This window comes from Salmo salar, unplaced genomic scaffold (genome assembly GCF_965601325.2).
Source record: "Salmo salar unplaced genomic scaffold, fSalSal1 ptg000117l, whole genome shotgun sequence".
NCBI lineage: Eukaryota > Metazoa > Chordata > Actinopteri > Salmoniformes > Salmonidae > Salmo > Salmo salar.
The window spans coordinates 383,852-397,898 of NW_027675317.1; the positions used below are offsets into that span (position 1 = coordinate 383,852).

Sequence of the window (14,047 nt, forward strand, 5' to 3'; positions counted from 1 at the left end):
AGGAAATGCCATTGATTAAAATATCAACAATATGATGCAATATCCAACCCAAAATATAACTTGTTTTTTAGGAGGGGCTCTGAAAGACACTATGGGGGTGTCCACTGGAAGTTGACTAGTAACAACAACTGGGACCTAAAAGACACCCACCATGAGACCCACTAAATCTGCCCAAGAAGAGGAAAACAAAAGAAAAACCCACACCAAACTTAAAGACAGGAAGTAAACCAAAAAGGTGGAGCAACTAAAGGTGTTGACTCTCCACATGTATCAAGACAACTGGAGCACTGGGCCAGACACTCTTAAATAGAACCTGGACCAGCTCAGGTGAAACACCTTCCCACTAACGAGATGGACAAGCCAGCACAGGTGTAACACATACTGACTAACGAGGTGACACCAATCAGTGCACCCAAGACACATTTCAGTTGAATGTATTCAGTTGTACAATCAATCAATCAAATGTATTTATAAAGCCCTTCTTACATCAGCTGATATCTCAATGTGCTGTACAGAAACCCAGCCTAAAACCCCAAACAGCAAGCAATGCAGGCGTAGAAGCACGGTGGCTAGGAAAAACTCCCTAGAAAGGCCAAAACCAAGGAAGAAACCAGGCTATGAGGGGTGGCCAGTCCTCTTCTGGCTGTGCCGGATGGAGATTATAACTGAACATGGCCAAGATGTTCAAATGTTCATAGATGACCAGCAGGGTCAAATAATAATAATCACAGTGGTTGTCGAGGGTGCAACAGGTCAGCACCTCAGGAGTAAATGTCAGTTGGCTTTTCATAGCCGATCATTCAGATCTCTACAACTTCCATTTCACTTAATCATCTACAAAGCTTCACCTTCTACAATATAAACATGGTGTCTACTGGCTACACGTATTTCTAAATAATAATATACAATCATACTTTTTTATCCTTTCTCTTTCTATAGAATCCTAAAACTCACTAGCTTCTAGAACTCTCGTCCCCTTGGAACGAGCCCAAACAAAACTCATCTCCAATACATTTATTGTATATATACAATACAGTGTGTTCTCTGGTGTAATGTCAGCTGGCTAGATTGACCAAAACTCTTCCCACATTGATCACAGCTATAAGATTACTCCCCTGTGTGTGTTCTCTGGTGCACTGTCAGATTGCCAGATGTAGTAAAACTATTCCCACATTGATCACAGCTGTAAGGTTTCTCTCCTGTGTGTATTCTCTGGTGTAAAGTCAGCTGGCTAGATGTAGTAAAACTCTTCCCACATTGATTACAGCTACAAGGTTTCTCTCCTGTGTGTATTCTCCGGTGTAAAGTCAGAGAGCCAGATGTAGTAAAACTATTCCCACACTGATCACAGCTGTAAGGTTTCTCTCCTGTGTGTATTCTCTGGTGTTGAGTCAGATGGCAAGATCGACCAAAACTCTTCCCACATTGATCACAGATATAAGATTTCTCTCCTGTGTGTGTTCTCTGGTGTAGATTCAGAGAGCCAGATGTAGTATAACTCATCCCACATTGATCACAGCTGTAAGATTTCTCTCCTGTGTGTGTTCTCTGGTGCACTGTCAGCTGTCCAGAATGACCAAAACTCTTCCCACATTGACCACAGCTATAAGGTTTCTCTCCTGTGTGTATTCTCTGGTGCACTGTCAGCTCTCTAGATTGACCAAAACTCTTCCCACATTGATCACAGCTATAAGGTTTCTCTCCTGTGTGTATTCTCTGGTGTTGAGTCAGATGGCAAGATTGGCCAAAACTCTTCCCACATTGATCACAGCTATAAGGTTTCTCTCCTGTGTGTATTCTCTGGTGTTGAGTCAGATGGCAAGATTGACCAAAACTCTTCCCACATTGATCACAGCTATAAGGTTTCTCTCCTGTGTGTGTTCTCTGGTGTAGATTCAGAGAGCCAGATGAAGTAAAACTCTTCCCACATTGATCACAGCTGTAAGGTTTCTCTCCTGTGTGTGTTCTCTGATGAATTTTAATGCCTGATGAGGTGAATCTCTTCCCACAGTCAGAGCAGCAGTGAGTTCTCTTCCCTGTGGATGTCTGCAGGTGTTTCTTGAGGTGTTCTGATCTGGAGAGACTCTTCTCTGCCTCTTCAGCATCACGAGGTTGTTGAGGCTCCCCAGAGGATCCACGATAGTCACGTCTCTCTCCTGTGTGAACAACAAAGTCAGACAGATGATTAAAGGCCCACAACAGCGGAAATCCACTGTAAAAGGTGATGCCTACAGAGTAGCCATGATGTTGTACAACAATTGACGTCTGTAATGAATGTTAAAATTATTTGACAATTGTCTTAAAATGAGTAGGAATAGTCATATTTTGTCTTCTTTTCACATTAGTAGTGACATCGATGATTGTAGGCTAGAAATAAGTTATTCATGTTGTTGAAACTCTAAGCAGTGTGCCAGACGACTAATTGGTCTCCAATATAGGCCCCTTTCTGTGTTTGCTAAAATTGCAGCACGAGGGCAATTTGATTGCAGAAACTCCTCCCTGCTAATGAAGAAACCGATAGTTATGGATGTAGTATATCTGCCAGGAGCAAAAATGGTGAGCAAAGATTTTAGTTTTTCACAATGTATTCTGAAAGTGAATGGGGGAAAACTCAGGGGAGTAACCTCCATTTCCAGGTTGCTTATGAGTACATTTCACACTACTTTGGATTATAATTGTAAGGCTCATTTGAATGTCCTGTTTAATATAATATTTGCTACAGTATTATGAATTGTGTGTAATTATTGAAGAACCGTGTTAATGACAGTATCCATTTGGGTGTTGTCAATAAAGTTAAGATTTTATTTTTTATTTCACCTTTATTTAACCAGGTAGGCCAGTCGAGAACAAGTTCTCATTTACAACTGCGACCTGGCCAAGATAAAGCAAAGCAGTGCGACAAAAACACAACAGAGTTACACATGGGATAAACAAACGAACAGTCAATAACACAATAGAAAAATCTGGAGTACGGAGGAAAAGCAATAAATAGGCCATAGTAGCGAAGTAATTACAATTTAACACTGAAGTGATGGATGTGCAGATGATGATGTGCAAGTAGAAATACTGGTGTGCAAAAGAGCAGAGAAAGTAAATAAAAACATGGGGATGAGGTAGGCAGTTGGATGGGCTATTTACAGATGGGCTGTGTACAGCTGCAGCGATCGGTAAGCTGCTCAGATAGCTGATGCTTAAAGTTAGTGAGGGAGATATAAGTCTCCAACTTCAGAAATTTTTGCAATTCGTTCCAGTGATTGGCAGCAGAGAACTGGAAAGAAATGTGTCCAAAGTAGGTGTTGGCTTTGGGGATGACCAGTGAGATATACCTGCTGGAGCGCGTGCTATGGGTGGGTGTTGCTATGGTGACCAGTGAGCTGAGTTAAGGCGGCCTAGCAAAGACTTATAGATGACCTGGAGCCAGTGGGTTTGGCGACGAATATGTAGCGAGGGCCAGCCGACGAGAGCATACAGGTCCCAGTGGTGGGTGGTATATGGGGCTTTGGTGACAAAACGGATGGCACTGTGATAGACTGCATCCAGTTTGCTGAGTAGAGTGTTGGAGGCTATTTTGAAAATGACATCGCCAAAGTCAAGGATCGGTAGGATAGTCAGTTTTACGAGGGTATGTTTGGCAGCGTGAGTGAAAGAGGCTTTGTTGCGAAATAGGAAGCCGATTCTAGATTACATTTTGGATTGGAAATGCTTAATATTAGCCTGGAAGGAGAGTTTACAGTCTAGCAAGACACCTAGGTATTTATAGTTGTCCACATATTCTAAGTCAGAAACGTCCAGAGTAGTGATGCTGGATGGGCGGGTGCAGGCAGCGATCGGTTGAAGAGCATACATTTAGTTCTACTAGCGTTTAAGAGCAGTTGGAGGCCATGGAAGGAGTGTTGTATGGCATTGAAGCTCGTTTGGAGGTTTGCAAACACAGTGTAAACAGAATGGGCCAGATGTAAACAGAATGGTGTCTTCTGCGTAGAGGTTGATCAAAGAATCACCCGCAGCAAGAGCAACATCATTGGTATATACAGAGAAAAGAGTCGGTCCGAGAATTGAACCCTGTGGTACTCCCATAGAGACTGCCAGAGGTCCGGACAACAGGCCCTCCGATTTGACACACTGAACTCTGTCTGAGAAGTAGCTGGTGAACCAGGGGAGTCAGTCATTTGAGAAACCAAGGCTATTGAGTCTGCCGATAAGAATACGGTGATTGACAGAGTCGAAAGCCTTGGCCAGGTTGATGAAGACGGCTGCACAGTACTGTCTTTTATCGATGGCGGTTATGATATCATTTAGTACCTTGAGCGTGGCTGAGGTGCACCTGTGACTAGCTCGGAAACTGGATTGCACAGCGGAGAAGGTACGATGGGATTCAAAATGGTCAGTGATCTGTTTGTTAACCTCTTATGGCTAGGGGGCAGTATTTTCACGGCTGGATAAAAAACGTACCCGATTTAATCTGATTATTAGTCCTGCCCAGAAACTAGAATATGCGTATAATTATTAGCTTTGGATAGAAAACACTCCAAAGTTTCTAAAACTGTTTGAATGGTGTCTGTGAGTATAACAGAACTCATTTGGCAGGCCAAAACGTGAGAAGATTCTGTACAGGAAGTACCCTGTCTGACCATTTCTTGAACTTGTTTGCCATCTCTATCCATTACAAATGATCTCTGCTCTAACGTGACACTTCCTACGGCTCACATGGTCTCTCAGAAGGCGGCAAAAAGCTGAATGACGTAATTCAAAGCCCTGGCTGAAACACACGAGCGCTTTTGCTAAGTGGTCTATCAGAGGACAAAGGGCTTAGGCTCGAGCACTGGCCGCCCCCGCCTTTCTGTTTTTCCCTCTGTTTACAGTCACGCAGATTCCCGGTCGGAATATTATCGCTTTTCTATGAGATAAATTGCATAAAAATTGATTTTAAACAGCGGTTGACATGCTTCGAAGTACGGTAATGGAATATTTAGAATTTTTTTGTCACGAAATGCGCCATGCGCGCGACCCTGATTTACCATTCGGATAGTGTCTAGAACGCACCAACAAAACGCCGCTGTTGGACATAACGATGGATTATTTGGGACCAAACCAACATTTGTTATTGAAGTAGAAGTCCTGGGAGTGCATTCTGACGAAGAACAGGAAAGGTAAGACCATTTTTCTTATAGTAAATCTGATTTTGATGAAGGCTAAACTTGCCGGGTGTCTAAATAGCTAGCCCTGTGATGGCCGGGCTATGTACTTAGAATATTGCAAAATGTGCTTTCACCAAAAAGCTATTTTAAAATCGGACATATCGAGTGCATAGAGGAGTTCTGTATCTATAATTCTTAAAATAATTGTAATGCTTTTTGTGAACGTTTATTGTGAGTAATTTAGTAAATTGTTAGTAAATTCCCCGGAAGTTTGCTAGTTTGCTAGTTCTGAACGTCACATGCTAATGGAAAAAGCTGGTTTTTGATATAAATATGAACTTGATTGAACAAAACATGCATGTATTGTATAACATAATGTCCTAGGTGTGTCATCTGATGAAGATCATCAAAGGTTAGTGCTGCATTTAGCTGTCTTCTGGGTTTTTGTGACATTATATGCTAGCTTGAAAAATGGGTGTCTGATTATTTCTGGCTGGGTACTCTGCTGACATAATCTAATGTTTTGCTTTCGCTGTAAAGCCTTTTTGAAATCGGACAGTGTGGTTAGATTAACGAGAGTCTTGTCTTTAAAATGGTGTAAAATAGTCATATGTTTGAAAAATTGAAGTTTTCGGATTTTAGAGGAATTTGTATTTCGCGCCACGCCCATCATTGGATATTGGAGCAGTTGTTCCGCTAGCGGAACGTCTAGATGTAAGAGGTTAACTTGACTTTCGAAGACTTTAGAAAGGCAGGGCAGGATGGATATAGGTCAGTAACAGTTTGGGTCTAGAGTGTCACCCCCTTTGAAGAGGGGGATGACCGCAGAAGCGTTCCAATCTTTAGGAATCTCGGACGATACGAAAGAGAGGTTGAAAAGACTAGTAATAGGGGTTGCCACAATGGCGGCGGATAATTTTAGAAAGAGAGGGTCCAGATTATCAAGCCCAGCTGATTTGTACGGGTCCAGGTTTTGCAACTCTTTCAGAACATCAGCTATCTGAATTTCGGTGAAGGAGAAGCTGGGGAGGCTTGGGGAAGTAGCTGCGGGGGGTGGGGAGCTGTTAGTGCAGTACGCCACAGGATGTTTTTGTGCTGGTCGAGGGCAGTCAGGTCTGGAGTGAACCAAGGGCTATATCTGTTCTTAGTTCTACATTTTTTGAAAGGGGCATGCTTATTTAAGGTGGTGAGGAAATTATAATTAAAGAACAAGCAGGCATCCTCTACTGACGGGATGAGGTCAATATCCTTCCAGGAGACCAGGGCCAGGTTGATTAGGAAGGCCTGCTTGCAGAAGTGTTTTAGGGAGCGTTTGACAGTGATGAGGGGTGGTCGTTTGACCACGGACCCATAACGGATGCAGGCAATGAGGCATTGATCACTGAGATCCTGACTGAAAACAGCAGAGGTGTATTTGGAGGGCAAGTTGGTCAGGATAATATCTATGAGGGTGCCCATGTTTATGGATTTAGGGTTGTACCTGGTAGGTTCTTTGATTATCTGTGTGAGATTGAGGGCATCTAGCTTGGATTGTAGGATGGCCAGGGGTGTTAAGGATATGCCAGTTTAGGTCACCTAACAGAACGAATGCTGAAGATAGATGGGGGGCAATCAATTCACATATGGTGTCCAGGGTACAGCTGGGTACAGCTGGGAGCTAATTTTTTTAATTAGAAGCTCGAACTGTTTGGGCATAGACCTGGAAAGTATGATAGAACTCTGCAGGCCATCTCTGCAGTAGATTGCAACTCCTCCCCCTTTGGCAGTTCTATCTTGACGGAAAATGTTGTAGCTGGGGATGGAAATTTCAGAATTTTTGGTGGCCTTCCAAAGCCAGGATTCAGACACGGCAAAGACATCAAGGTTGGTGGAGTGTGCTAAAGCAGTGAGTAAAACAAACTTAGGAAGGAGGCTTCTTATGTTAACATGCATGAAAACAAGGCTTCTACGGTTACAGAAGTCAACAAATGAGAGCGCCTGGGGGCACACAGGGCCTGGGTTAACCTCTTCATCACCCGAGGAACAGAGGAGTAGGATGAGGGTACGGCTAAAGGCTATCTGAATTGGTCGTCTAATGCGTTGTGAACAGAGAATAAAAGGAGCAGAATTCTGGGCGTGGTAGGATAGATTCAAGGCATAATGTACAGACAGGGGTATGGTAGGGTGCGGGTACAGTGGAGGTAAACCTAGGCGTTGAGTGATGATAAGAGAGGTTGCATCTCTGGAGGCACCAGTTACGCTAGGTGAGGTCACCGCATGTGTGGGAGGTCGGACAAAAGAGCTCTCTGAGGCATGTTGAGTGGGACTAGGGGCTCCGCAGTAAAATAAAACAATGATAACTACCCTAAACAACAGTATACAAGGCATATTGACATTAGAGAGACAAAGCGAGGCATAAAGCAATCACAGGTGTTGATTGGGATAGCTAGCTAAGACAACAACGGGTAAGACAACAGTTAATCAGCTAAGACAACAACAACAGGTAAAGTGTCGATGAATGGGCAGAGAGGGTCAGTTAACTACACACAGGGCCTGAGTTCGAGGCTGGGGCCGACAGATAAACAAAACAGAGTACCGTGATTAATGAACAGTCCAGCAGGGATCAGCTATGTAGCCAAGTGATCATAGGGTCCAGTGAACAGCAATATATGAACCAGGGAAGCCGTTAGGTAGTCGTTACTATGCTAGCCGGGAGACGCGCCTGGCTTGAGGCTAACTGGTGCTAGCTTCGGGACACCGACGTCTGGCAAAGGCCGGTTGAGGGCACATCGGACGGAATTACGTTGGCAGACCAGTCGTGATGGATCGTCGGGGCTCCATGTCAACAAAGGGTCCAGGCCAATTGGCAAAAGAGGTATTGTAGCTGGAGTAATTTTGTTTGCTAGCCGGGAGATGCACCTGGCTCAAGGCTAACTGGTGATAGCTTCGGGACAAGGGTGTTAGCCACTATAGCCACTCCGGTGCAAAGGTCCAGAGCTTACGGCAGGAATCCGGTGATGTAGTGGCTTCTAGTTGTGTTAGTGAAGAGTCCAGGAGGCATCAGCTGTGTAGCCGAGTGATCATAGAGTCCACTGAGCAGGCCGGGAGATGGGCTGGGCCACTCGGTAGCAGCTAGCTAGCTGCGATTATCCGGTGTAATGGTCCGCTAGCAGTGGCTAACAAGGACTAAATAGCTAGTAGCTAATTAGCTGGTTAGCTTCTGATGGCTAGCTTCTGATGGAGGTTCTAGCTATAAGGTCTAAAAAAATAGCAGATCCGTATCACATTGGGTGAGGCGGGTTGCCAGAAGTAATATTTAATTTAAAAATGGAAAAAGAGATTGAAATATATTGCAATATACATTTGAAGTCGGAAGTTTTCATAAACCTTAGCCAAATACATTTAAACTACATCTTTCACAATTCCTGACATTTAATCCTAGTAAATATTCCCTGTCTTAGCTCAGTTAGGTTCACCACTTTATTTTAAGAATGTGTAATGTCAGAATAATAGTAGAGAATTATTTATTTCAGGTTTTATTTCTTTCATCACATTCCCAGTGGGTGAGAAGTAGGAAATACATTCAATTAGTATTTGGTAGCATTGCCTTTAAATTGTTTAACTTGGGTCAAACGTTTTGGGTAGCCTTCCACAAGCTTCCCACAATAAGTTGGGTGAATTTTGGCCCATTCCTCCTGACAGAGCTGGTGTAACTGAGTCAGAATGTAGGCCTTATAGCTCGCACACACTTTTTCAGTTCTGCCCACAAATTTTCTATAGGGTTGAGGTCAGGACTTTGTGATGGTCACTCCAATACCTTGACTTTGTTGTCCTTAAGCCATTTTGCCTCAACTTTGGAAGTATGCTTGGGGTCATTGTCCATCTGGATGAATCATTTTCGACCAAGATTTAACTTCCTGACTGATGTCTTGAGATGTTGCTTCAATATATCCACATGATTTTCCTCCCTCATGATGCCATCTATTTTGTGAAGTGCACCAGTCCCTCCTGCAGCAAAGCACCCCCACAAAATTGTTATACATTTTGTCAACGTTTATGAGTTCTTCTGTAAATTAATGTGCCCATTCACCGATAGTTATGGGGAGAAAACATTTTCTGAACGTCATGCGCAAATGTAAAAATTGGGTTTTTGGATATAAATATGAACTTGATCGAACAAAAAATGCATGTATTGTGTAACATGATGTCCTAGGAGTGTCATCTGATGAAGATTGTCAAAGGTTAGTGCTTAATTTTAGCTGTATATCTGGTTTTGTGATGGCTATCCGTGCTTGGAAAATGGCTTTTTTTTGTTGCTAAGGTGCTATCCTACAATAATCTAATGTTTTGCTTTCACCGTAAAGCCTTTTTGAAATCGGACAATGTGGTTGGATTAACGAGTAGAGTATCTTTAAAATGCCGTATAATACTTGAATGAAAATTTTGAGAATTTTTGGGGGGGAATTTCGCGCCGTGCTATCTCACTGGTTGTTGTCCAACCAATCCCGTTAACCTCTCTAGGGTATGTGGGACGAAATCGTCCCACCTACTCAACAGCCAGTGGAATCCCGTGGCGCGTTATTCAAATACCTTAGAAATGCTATTACTTCAATTTCTCAAACATATGACTATTTTACACCAATTTAAAGACAAGACTCTCGTTAATCTAACCACACTGTCCGATTTCAAAAAGGCTTTACAACGAAAGCAAAACATTAGATTATGTCAGCAGAGTACCCAGCCAGAAATAATTAGACACCCATTTTTCAAGCTAGCATATAATGTCACATAAACCCAAACCACAGCTAAATGCAGCACTAACCTTTGATGATCTTCATCAGGTGACACTCCTAGGACATGATGTTATACAATACATGCATGTTTTCTTCAATCAAGTTCATATTTATATCAAAAACCAGCTTTTTACATTAGCATGTGACGTTCAGAACTAGCATACCCACCGCAAACTTCCGGTGAATTTACTAAATTACTCACGATAAACGTTCACAAAAAACATAACAATTATTTTAAGAATTATAGATACAAAACTCCTTTATGCACTCGATATGTCCGATTTTAAAATAGCTTTTCGGTGAAAGCACATTTTGCAATATTCTGAGTAGATAGCTCGCCGCCACGGGCTAGCTATTTTGACACCCACCAAGTTTGGCCCTCACCAAACTCAGATTTACTATTAGAAAAATGTGATTACCTTTGCTGTTCTTCGTCAGAATGCACTACCAGGACTTCTACTTCAATAACAAATGTTGGTTTGGTTCAAAATAATCCATAGTTATATCCAAATAGCGGCGTTTTGTTCGTGCGTTCAAGACACTATCCAAGGGTGACGAAGGGTTACACGCCCGACGCGTTTCGTGACAAAAAAATTCTAAATATTCCATTACCGTACTTCGAAGCATGTCAACCGCTGTTTAAAATCAATTTTTATGCTATTTTTCTCGTAAAAAAGCGATAATATTCCGACCGGGAGTCGTTGTTTTCGTTCAAAGACGAAATAATAAAAACATGGGGTCGCCTCGTGCACGCGCCTCCAGTCTCTGTTCTCTGATCGACCACTATCAAAATGCGCTAATGTTTTACAGCCAGGGCCTGCAAAGCCACCATTCAGCTTTTTGCCGCCTTCTGAGTGCCTATGGGAGCCGTAGGAAGTGTCACGTAACAGCAGAGATCCCCTGTTTTGGATAGAGATGATCAAGAAGGCCAAGAAATGATCAGACAGGGTACTTCCTGTACAGAATCTTCTCAGGTTTTGGCCTGCCAAATGAGTTCTGTTATACTCACAGACACCATTCAAACAGTTTTAGAAACTTTAGGGTGTTTTCTATCCAAATCAAACAATTATATGCATATTCTAGTTACTAGGCAGGAGTAGTAACCAGATTAAATCGGGTACGTTTTTTATCCGGCCGTGCAAATACTGCCCCCTATCCCCAACAGGTTAAGCACCAGCTGTCAGAGCAGCTCACAGATCACTGCACCTGTACATAGCCCATCTATAATTTAGCCCAAACAACTACCGCTTCCCCTACTGTATTAATTTATTTATTTTGCTCCTTTGCACCCCATTATTTCTATTTCTACTTTGCACTTTCTTCCACTACAAATCTACCATTCCAGTGTTTTACTTGCTATATTGTATTTACTTCACCACCATGGCATTTTTTGCCTTACCTCCCTTATCTCACCTCATTTGCTCACATTGTATTTAGACTTCTTTTTCTACAGTATGTTTGTTTTACTCCATGTGTAACTCTGTGTTGTTGTATGTTGTCGAACTGCTTTGCTTTATCTTGGCCAGGTCGCAATTGTAAATGAGAACTTGTTCTCAACTTGCCTACCTGGTTAAAATAAAGGACTTGTTCTCAACTAGTCTACCTGGTTAAATAAATGACTTGTTCTCAACTAGCCTACCTGGTTAAATAAATGACTTGTTCTCAACTAGCCTACCTGGTTAATTAAAGGACTTGTTTTCAACTAGCCTACCTGGCTAATTAAAGGACTTGTTCTCAACTAGCCAACCTGGTTAATTAAAGGACTTGTTCTCAACTAGCCTACCTGGTTTAATAAAGGACTTGTTCTCAACTAGCCTACCGGGTTAAATAAAGGACTTCTACTCAACTAGCATACCTGGTTAATTAAAGGACTTGTTCTCAACTTGCCTACCTGGTTAAATAAAGGTGAAATAAAAAATAAATAAAATAAAAGATCAATGTCCCTGTTTTATTAGATAGTACTCACTGTATTTACTGGTGTTAATCAGATCAATGTCCCTGTTTTATTAGATAGTACTCACTGTTTTTACTGGTGTTAATCAGATCAATGTCCCTGTTTTATTAGATAGTACTCACTGTATTTACTGGTGTTAATCAGATCAATGTCCCTGTTTTATATGATAGTACTCACTGTATTTACTGTTGTTAATCAGATCAATGTCCCTGTTTTATTAGATAGTACTCACTGTATTTACTGGTGTTAATCAGATCAATGTCCCTGTTTTATTAGATAGTACTCACTGTATTTACTGGTGTTAATCAGATCAATGTCCCTGTTTTATTAGATAGTACTCACTGTATTTACTGGTGTTAATCAGATCAATGTCCCTGTTTTATATGATAGTACTCACTGTATTTACTGGTGTTAATCAGATCAATGTCCCTGTTTTATATGATAGTACTCACTGTATTTACTGGTGTTAATCAGATCAATGTCCCTGTTTTATTAGATAGTACTCACTGTATTTACTGGTGTTAATCAGATCAATGTCCCTGTTTTATAAGATAGTACTCACTGTATTTACTGGTGTTAATCAGATCAATGTCCCTGTTTTATATGATAGTACTCACTGTATTTACTGGTGTTAATCAGTTCTCCAGTCTTCTCTTCTTCGTCCTCCTCTAATGTGACAGTAATCTCCCCCTCTTCATCTTTCATTCCAAAAACGTCTTCATCTTCTTTCACTTCATCCTCCACTCCAAAAACTGCATCTTCCTCCTCTTCTTTCACTGAAACGTCTTTCTCTTCTTCTTCTTTCACGGTAACAGCCTCACCCTCTACTTGTTTTTGTATTGTAACAGCCTCCTCTTCCTCCTCCTCCTCCTCTTTCACCAGAGTTTCTTTCTCCGTCCAGCAGACCGCTTCTTTAACAGGAGGAGAGTAGCTTAGTGAACTCATGGTCGGAGATGTTAGCTAGAGATAATAGCTAGTTAGCATTAGCGACTAGACTAGTGCTAACTTAACCAGCCAGCTAGTTGACTTACAACGTAAATATTAAATTAAATGCGGTAGTTAGTTGTTTCCACATAAGTATGTTTAAATCACAGTGGCAATTAAACCACGAAATTGTCCAAACAGCTTGAATGTTCAGACTTTGTCGGCTAGCGAGCTACCGAGGTGGCTGCAGTTGTTGAAGAAGTGTTCCGTCCACTAGATTATACGTCACACTAGAAACATCGCCTGAAAGACACATATCGCCATCTGCTGTCTGGAGGGAGGAAACGCAGTTGAGGAGGGAAAACTATTTTTATTCTTCATTGAATTATAATATTATAAAGCAGTTTAGGGAAACGTTTTTTTCCTCTCCATTAAATATGAATAGTATATCAACACGTACAAAGAGCAACAAGTGTTTGATTAGTTCAGATTTTTTATGAGAATTTAAAGCAAACTCTACATCTACTCCACATCTGTATTTCTAATTCAGTCAAATAACTAGATATCAAAATAAGCACCTAGTTATTGGTACCCTTGATAATGATGAGCAAAAATTACTGTATGAAATAAATAAATAAACTTTACCCACTACCAGGATATTTTAGCCCAAAACCTGGTTACCTCTCTGCTAGGAGGCTGAAACTTGGCCATAAGAGGATCTTTCAGCAAGACACATCAACATCCACGAAGAAATGGTTAATTGGGCACAAAAATCAACATTTTCAATGGCCATCTCAGTCTTTGGACTTGAACTCCATTGAAAACCTGTGGTTTGAATTGAACAGGGCAGTCCACAAGCGCAGACAAAATAAATCAAGGACATGGAGAGATTCTGTATGGAGGAAGGGTCTAAGATCCCACCCAATGTGTACTCTAATCTCATAAAACATTTCAGTGTCGTTTTCCTCCCAAGGGGAGGGTGCTGGAGTATTGAAAACATGGGTGGCAGTAATTCAGACCCTTACCTTTTGAGAATAACATGTTCAACTAAATCTCTTTCTCTGAGCAATTGTTTCAGCATACAATAATATAATTCACCCTTTTTTTTACATAGAAGTATTTGAATTCTTTATTTTATAGAGTTGTTTTTGCTCATCTATATCAAGGGTGTCAACAATTTTGTCCCCCACTGTACCTCCATACTGCTGCTACATGGTGTAACAATACATCATGCAGATGTATATAATGAACAGACTAGG

At 41.5% G+C, this 14,047-nt stretch overlaps 1 pseudogene; it reads right to left on the bottom strand.

Annotated features, from left to right (window-relative positions):
- Nucleotides 1-312: 312 nt before the first annotated feature.
- LOC145865988 (uncharacterized) lies at nucleotides 313-13,829 on the bottom strand (annotated as a pseudogene).
- Nucleotides 13,830-14,047: the final 218 nt, after the last annotated feature.